At 42.2% G+C, this 8,971-nt stretch overlaps 1 pseudogene; it reads left to right on the top strand.

The window, feature by feature from the left end:
• Nucleotides 1–2,972: 2,972 nt before the first annotated feature.
• On the top strand, nucleotides 2,973–7,607 carry LOC109459719 (small ribosomal subunit protein eS10; annotated as a pseudogene).
• The last annotated feature ends 1,364 nt before the right edge of the window (nucleotides 7,608–8,971 follow it).

Raw genomic sequence — 8,971 nt, 5'->3', positions numbered from 1 at the left:
AAGAGAGAATCCTAAAAGCAGCAAGAGAAAAGCAGTTAGTTACCTACAAGGGAGCTCCCGTAAGACTGTCAGCTGATTTCTCAACAGAAACTTTGCAGGCCTGAAGGGACTGGCAGGAAATATTCAAAGTGATGAAAAGCAAGGACCTACAACCAAAATTACTCTACCCAGCAAAGCAATCATTTAAAATCAAAGGACAGATAAAGAGCTTCCCAGACAAGAAAAAGCTAACAGAGCCCATCACCTCCAAACCAATATTACAAGAAATGTTAGAGGCAGAAGAAGAAGAAGGAGAAGGAGAAAGAGAAGAGAAGGAGAAGAAGAAGAAGGAGGAGGAGGAGGAGGAGGAGGAGGAGGAGGAGGAGGAGGCAATAACTACATACTCATATCTATCAATAATTACTTTCGGGCTGGCCCAGTGGCTCAGGTGGTTAAAGCTCCGTGCTCCTAACTCCGAAGGCTGCCGGTTCGATTCCCACATGGGCCAGTGGGCTCTCAACCACAAGGTTGCCAGTTCAATTCCTCGAGTCCCGCAAGGGATGGTGGGCTCTGTCCCCTGCAACTAAGATTGAACACGGCACCTTGAGCTGAGCTGCCTCCCGGATGGCTCAGTTGTTGGTTGGAGCACGGGCTCTCAACCACAAGGTTGCCAGTTCAATTCCTCGAGTCCCGCAAGGGATGGTGGGCTGTGCCCCCTGCAACTAAGATTGAACACCACACCTTGAGCTGAGCTGCCGCTGAGCTCCCAGATGGCTCAGTTGGTTGGAGCGCAGGCTCTCAACCACAAGGTTGCCGGTTCAACTCCCGCAAGGGATGGTGGGCTTTGCCCCCTGCAACTAGCAATGGCAACTGGACCTGGAGCTGAGCTGCGCCCTCCACAACTAAGACTGAAAGGACAACAACTTGAAGCTGAACAGCACCCTCCACAACTAAGATTGAAAGGACAACAACTTGATTTAAATAAATAAATTAATTAAAAAAATAATAATAATAATTACTTTCAATGTAAATGGATTAAATGTTCCAATCAAAAGACATAAGGTGGATGAATAGATAAGAAAACAAGAACCACACATTTGCTGCCTACAAGAGACTCACTTCAGATTGAAAAACACACACATACTAAAAGTAAAGGGATGGAAAAAGATATTCATGAAAATAGAAACAAACAAATAAACAAAATCTGGGATAGCAATACTTATAACAGACAAAATAGACTTTGAAACAAAGACTATAATAAGAAACAAAGAAGAACCTAGTCATCCCACTTCTGGGTATTTATCTGTAGAAACTCAAAATGCTACTTCAAGGGGACATGCTCATTCATATGTTCATTGCAGCATTATTTACAATAGCATTATTTACAATAGAAATGAAGGCATTATTTACAATAGCATTATTTACAATAGAAATGAAGGCAAGTTGGGTGTCCCTGAATGGATAAAGAAGAGGTGGTACATATATACAATGGAATATTATTCAGCCGTAAAAGAGAATGAAGTCTTGCCATCTGCAACAACATCAATGGACCTAGAGGGTATTGTGCTGAGTGTAGTAAGTCAGACAGAGAAAGACAAATGTCATATGATTTCACTTATAAGTGGAATTTAAAGAACAAAATGAACAAACAAAACAGAAACAAACTCATAGAGCCAGAGAACATTTTGATGGTTGTCAGATGGGAAGTGGGATTGGGTGAGTGAAAAAGGGGAAGGGATTAAGAAGTACAACTTGGTTGTTATACAGCAGTCATGAGGATGTAGGGTATAGCATAAGGAGTATAGTTAATAATACTGGAATAACTATGTATGGTGTCAGGTGGGTACTAAATTTATCAGGGTGATAGATGGGAGGGGGGTTGGGGACAGGGTGAAAAAGGTGAAGGGATTAAGAAGTACAAACTGGTAGTTACAAAACAGATATGGGGATGTAAAGTAAAGCATAGGGAATATAGTCAATAATATGATAATAACTATGTATAGTGCCAGGGCTTTACTAGATATATATATCTAGTGATACTAGACTAGTCAGGGAATCACTTCTTATATAAATGTCTAACCACTATGCTGTACAGCTGATATTAATAAAATAATATTGAATGTCAACTGTAATTGAAAAATTTTTCAAAATTGGGGAAAGATAAAGGGGAATAAAAAAAATAAATAAATAAATAAACATTTTTAAAAAGAAGCTACAGAGACAGATAAAACAGATAGCTATAAAATTAAGACTCATATATGCTAAACATTAATGAGAGACTAGAGAAGGCAATGACTAATTCTGCCTGGGGTGAGGGCCCAGGAAAAGGTAACATTGGAAAAGGCACTCAAACGCCTTCTTGCAAGATAGGTGAGAACTTGCCAATTACACAAGTGAACCCGTATTCTAGGCAGAGGGAATAGCTACTACAAAGGCAGAGATGTATGAAAAGGCGGGATGTGTCCTTGGGGTGATAGAATGACCTTTTCAGTGTCACTGTATGAAGACGCATCATTAGTGAGAGTCTGGGGCAGGGATATATGCTAAAAGGCTTTAACAGCAGTACAGAGGAGGGTCATGGTCTAAGGCTCAAGAGCAAGGGATGACACGGAGGGTTGTTTAGGAAATGGAGTGAAGAGCATGCAGTGCATGGCAATGTGTAGGAGACGAGAAGGGAGTCAGGGATGACTGTTCTCACATGAGCCACAGGTCAGGAAGGGAGTGTCAGTGGTTACTGGTATAATTACCTGAGATAATGAATTTAAGACGAGAAGCTATGGGGTGTGTGGGGAATGGAGGAATGGTGTGAGATTATATACACTCAATTGTGGATGTGTCCCACTTAAGGGGCTTCTCAAAGGGATAGATATACAGTGGACTGTCAAAGGTAATAGGTTTCCAGCTCAAAAGACAGGTGCGAGCCGGGGACAGGGACCTGGGAGTTAGTAAGGTATTGTGTCCCAACACCCGCTTTAAGACACTATCAAAGTCCTATGTTGCTTCCTCTCAGTTTTGAGACCAATTTGATAAATGTACTCTTGCAAGCATGCTAATGGAAAAAAGAATGATCTGTGTTCCCTACCTGGCTCACCAGGTGACATGTGGCTGTTCACAGTGGTGTCCTAGGGTGAGCCAAAGAGGTGGGATGCCAGACTCTGTAATCTAGCGGGTACCTGTGGTCTTGGGCAGCTTCCAGGGTTTGTTGGCTGACAGCTCCTCTGCTTACATATAAGGCTAGGATTGGAGGGAAGCACTGAGAGAGGAAAACGGGAGAAAATGGACCCACATCCTTTCAGCCTGATGGCATGAGGAAGAGACACAAGGGAGGGAAGGAAATACAGCAAAAACAACTGGAGATGAGGGAAGAAGACAGCAGTAGCCAGAAAGGCTATTTAGGGCACAAAGGAATACAAAAGAGTAACAAAGAAAGGAGGAAAAGATGCTCCCCTCCTCCTCCTACCGTGATTAAGTGTCTATGTGCTGAAGAAAAAAATAAAAGGCCTTCTTTGCCTTCCAATTAACTGTGGCTCAAGTTTTGCACCTCTTCCAATCTGGAAAACATAATTGCTGCAGTGTCAGGTTTATGGATTGGATTGTGGCTTTAAATAAGCTGCATCCAACTGTTACTTCAAATACACAGCCCAAAGAGCTAGGACCTGGAAAAAAAAAAAAAAAAAAAAGTCCCCAGAACATAATTCAGCCCCAGAATCATTTTTCTTAGAAAATTGGAACCAAGTCTGTTGGTCTGAGCATTAAGAGGGAGTAAAAAGAAAACACATTTTATTGATTCATTAGCTAGTGGTTGCATTGACAATGCTGATCTCTTTATTGAATCGCTGAAGGACAAGAGGGTATACCTGCTATCTACAAAGGGCTTGTAATAATCAACTAACAGTCATGGCACACCTACCATGAGCTAGGCAATGGTGAGCTAAATGCTTCACGTATATGAACTCATCTAATCCTCACAAAAACCTGGGTATTTATTAACTCCCACTTTGCAGATGAGCAAACAGAGGCATAGCGAAGTTAAATGACTTGCTTGCCCAAGGTCACAATTTATTTGAAAGCCCATGCACATCTACTGGAGACATTGCAGTGCCAATGAAGGCCAAGATCAATGGTTTCAGTGTTCCTCCAAGAGTCCCCAAAGGGAGAAATCGCAATAGGCTGGAGTGGTCCAAAGTTTTCGGGGAAGCAGTAGGAGGGGTAGGATTTGGAGAGATGAGGGGAAAAGGCATCCCGAGTACCACTGACTATAGGAGCATGAAACAATGGTGGAGCAGTGAGGGGACCACCCGGTCTGGAGCAGAAGGTTTTGTGGAGGCCGTCATGGGGGAAGCTGTTGTGACAGGAGCAAAGTGATGAGCCTGTGGTATTGGCATTTCTCTTGGAAAGTTTGAAATGTGAAATGAGCTTTAGTTCTTGGTCCAGTGCATCTTCATGTAGGTACAGGAGCCAAGTGCATTCATTCATCAAGCTCCATTAACTCATTAAACTTACTCGTATATTTCACTTTCCTCTCTGTTCCTTCGTTCTCCTTAACAAGTCCTGGCATCTCAGATGCTGACCTTTTAAAGATTCTTATCTTTGAAGACACAGCTCAAATGGCACCTCCGTGAAGCCTTCACGAATGCCCCAGGCAGGGTTGTCACTTCTGCATGCATCAGGCTCCTGGTGCACAACCCCTGCAGCACTCATCAAATGGGATCATCACCTATGTATACACCTTGTTATCGCTTATAAGACCACAGGGTCTTTAAAAGGTAGAACTGTTTACTTGGTACCCCTAGTACATTGCACAGTGCCTGTCACATGGTAGATGCTAGTAAGTGAAGGAATGAATAAGTGAAGGAATGAACGAATGACCACTATTATATTGGAAGGCACATAAAGGATTATCTGGTCCAAACCTTTATTTCTTTTATGAACTCTCTCTGTAGAACCAAAGTAGCTCCTTAGCCCTTAGTTGCTACTCCTGTCGCCTATTTACTTATTTATTTATTTATTGCCTTCATACATTTATTGCCTTCATCACAGCCTATAAGTATTTGATGTGCCCGTTCACTCTCTTAGAACAGCAAGCCCCATGAGGGCAGGCACGCCATCTATCTTGCTCCTTGCACCTACAGCTGATTGCATAGAGCATGGCTCCTAGTAAATGCTCCGCAGATATTTGGATCTCTCAAGTGAAGGGAAACTCCTTCCCATTCTTTCAGTTAACTCTAATTATTAGGAAAATTTTCTTCCTATTGAAATAAAAAACTATTGCCTTAAGATCCCTACAGAGCAAGCCAAACTCTCTTCCAAGAAACAGGCTGTAGTGATTTTTACAAGTCTGTAAATTCTTTGAGATGCCTCCCTTCGAGAGGTAGAGCTAATACCCCTCCCCTTGAGGGTGAGCTGGACCCTGTTGCTAGCTTCTAATGACTAGAATAATAATACAAAAGTTATCGTGTGTGGCTTCAGCGACGAAGTCATGAAAGGCAGTGTGACTTCTTCCTTGCCTTCTTAAACAGCTCACTCTGGGGGATATTAGCTGCCATGTCATGAAGACACTCACACAACCCTGTGGAGAGACCTATGTAACAGGACTGCAGTGCCAACTGGCATTCTGCCTATAGAGCCACCCAGATATGCCACTTCTGAATTTCTGATCTAGAGAAACAAATGATGTTTTAAGCCAGTAAGTTCTGGCTTAATTTGTTACACAGCAACAGATAACTAATACACAGGTCTTTAAGCATTTGCTGAAAATTACCATTTTGCCCTGTTTTCTTCTCTTTCCCAGGTCAGATATAATTTCTGGATCCCTCATCCTCCTATTCTCTCTCCCAAAGGCTTTTTGTAGCTTGTCACTAACACTGAAAAAGACTGGCACCTTGAACTGCAAACCCAGAACTGAAAATAATGTAAGGTATGGCTGTGTTATCCCAGAAGAGAACGGGCCCCATCTGAACATGGCCATATCATGCTGTCAATTTACAATGACTTTTTTCCTCATTTTATTATGAACATTTTCAAACATACAGAAAAGTTCAAAGAATTTTACAATTCACACCCATATATCCACTACCTAGATTCCATAATGAACATTGTATTAGACTTGCTTTATCACAAATCTATCACTCTACCATTCCATTAGTCCTTTATTTTTGTTTAATGCGTTTCGAAGTAAGTTGAAGACATCCCCACTGACCTTTCAGTCAACCAAAATCACCAAGTCCTTTCCTTACTTACTCTCTTCTCCAGCCTATTTCTTCCACATCCTATGCTTGGTCTTGAAATACAGGACTTGTTTACATTTACTAGCATAGAAAAGCAGAATGGCACAGGGGAAATAGAACAGGGTTTGAAGGTGAATAGACTTGGGTAGGAATCTAGTTCTTACACTTCAAGCTATGTGACATTAGGCAAGTGACTCAGCCTTTTAGAGTCTTGGTGTTTTCATCTGTAAAATGAGGATGGTAAGACCTACAAGACAGGGCTATTTAGAGAACAAGAGATTATGCATGGAAAGCATTTAGCATACTATCTGACATGTGGTACATGTTCCATGCAGAATGGCTAATATTATTTAGTCCACCATTCCTGCCCTCTAGATAATTTTGGATTCTTAATCTGTCATTCCAGATTTACATCATGTTCAAGTCTATAAGGTCTACTAGAGCCTCATCCCAGAAGTCGTAATAGAGCGTGACTGGGGCAAGGACTGAATTGCCTGCCCGTTATAAATATTGTGATTGTTCATAGGTCTGACATTAACTAAATGATACAATGTAATATTAATAGCTTTTGCTTCTTATAGAGCTGACATTAACTATTCATCAACAGTGTTTTGAGTCCTTCAACCAGTTATATAAATCGACCTTACTTTACTGTCCTGTTGTCTACATTTCTCCATCTTATCTACAAGGACGTTACAAGTGGCTTTGTTAAATGCCTTGTTGATGGTAAATGCACTTACTACATTTCCTATATTTGCTTTTTGTGCCAGCCTAGTAACATTTTCATGAAAGAAAAGGAGTTAGTTTTCCAGCCCCAGACCCAGAAGCTGTAGCCATGTTGATGCCCAAGAAGAACGGACTGCCGGTTATGAACTCCCTTTTAAGGAGGGAGAGATGGTGGCCGAGAAGGATGCTCAGAGGCCTAACCACCCTGAGCTGGCAGATAAGAATGTGCCTAATCCATGGCATGAAAGCCATGCAGTCTCTCAAATCAGGAGGCTATGTGAAGGAACAGCTGGCCTGGAGACATTTCTACTGGTACTCTACCAACGAGGGTATCCAGTGTCTCTGTGATTATCTCCACTTGCCCCCGAGATCATGCCTGCCACTTTGCGCCGCAGCTGTCCTGAGACAGGCAAGCCAAGGCCCAAAGGTGTAGAGGCCGAGCGACCTGCAAGACTCACACGAGGGGAAGCTGACGGAGACACCTACAGACGGAGCGCTGTGCATCCTGGCGCCAACAAGAAAGCGAAGGCCGGGGCTGGGTCAGCCACCGAATTCCAGTTTAGAGGCAGATTTGGTCGTGGATGTGGTCAACCCCCTCAGGAAAGTTGGAGCGATTATTTGGTGTTGAATAAGTTTGTGGCAAGAAAATCATCTTGTGTACCCGTTTTTGCATAATATAGCCTGAACAGGAATGTTTTAAAGGTCAGAATATAAATAGATGAAGACTGGATTGGTTGTGGGGGAGTTGTGGACGTGGTCAACCACCTCAGTAAAGTTGGAGCAATTATTAGGTGTTGAATAAACCTGTGGGGAGAAAAACCAGAAAGAAAAAGACACGCAGGTTACTCTGCTTGACAGCTTCTCTGCAAACTCATAGCAACTCCTAGTGATCACTCTTTTTTTTTCTTTTAACACACTTATAACCTATTTCCTGGAAAATCTGTTGCTTGAGAAACTGTTAAAGTGTGTAACCAGTACTCTTTATTTCCTTCTTTACTAACAAAATCCCTGGTCTTGTTGGGGGAGGGAAGCAGTCTGCCCAGCTTAAAAAAAAAAAAAACAAATCTGTATTCTCCACTCAGATACTAATGAGCCATTGGACACATTCTGACCAATGAGATATAGGAAGAAGTGGCTGGGTACAGCTTTGGGGGAAAGCTCCTTACAAGAAGGAATGGAGAGGGAGGGGAAGAATTAAGTTTCTCTTGTCCTTCGCCCTCTTTCTGCCTGGTACACAGAAATGTATATTGACAATGGAGCAGCCATCATGGGATCACCAGGTGTCAATGAGGGAAAGGCCAAGAAAATCCCAGAGAACTCAGTCCTGACATCCTTGAGCAGTTAAACCGGTGCCTGCCTTAGGCCTGCTCACATAATGAGAAAAATAAGTCTCTAATCTTGTGAAGCCACTCTTTTGGGGTTTCCATTATTAACAGACAAGTGTGATCCTTACGTGATGTATCTGCATTGGAATTCTGACAAGGATCAATAACTCCTGCTCTGTGGTTTGAAGACTTGATCTTCCATGATTTAGAATCAAGATGTTCTTTGACTATTTGCTGACTTCCAGTACCATTGAATTCCCCACATCTCCATTGTCTACATACCAGTGATTTTTGTTAGCAACTTATTTTCATGTCCAGATAGGTCAATTTCGTTAGTCCAAGAAACTTGGCATCATTTGGAGCAGCTGTTTTCCAATAATTTCTTTGAACTTCAGGTCTCTCGTGCCAATACATGGTTCACCCTCTGCCGTCCAATGAGCATTCTCATCCACAAAGACGGAAGCCAAGTAGAGGAGTAGCTCTGCTTTCTCTGTCATCCACTACACTTACAGCCCCTCCTAAAGCCACAAACACTGGGCCCTGCACTAAATCTTTCCAAGCAGAAGGGAAAAAAGTCTGTTTTGTTGATCTTGACATTTCTTGCACATCTCTCCTTGCTGTGCAGTTTGGTCTCAAGCCTTCCACAATTTCTAATATATGTTTGCAGATTGAGTGAATGTATCTAAGATATGAACAAACTAATGAATTCAATCA

The sequence above is a fragment of the Rhinolophus sinicus genome, linkage group LG06 (assembly GCF_036562045.2).
Source record: "Rhinolophus sinicus isolate RSC01 linkage group LG06, ASM3656204v1, whole genome shotgun sequence".
Classification (NCBI taxonomy): domain Eukaryota; kingdom Metazoa; phylum Chordata; class Mammalia; order Chiroptera; family Rhinolophidae; genus Rhinolophus; species Rhinolophus sinicus.
Note: the sequence above shows the minus strand (reverse complement) of the source record. Positions and strands in the feature narration are given on the sequence as shown.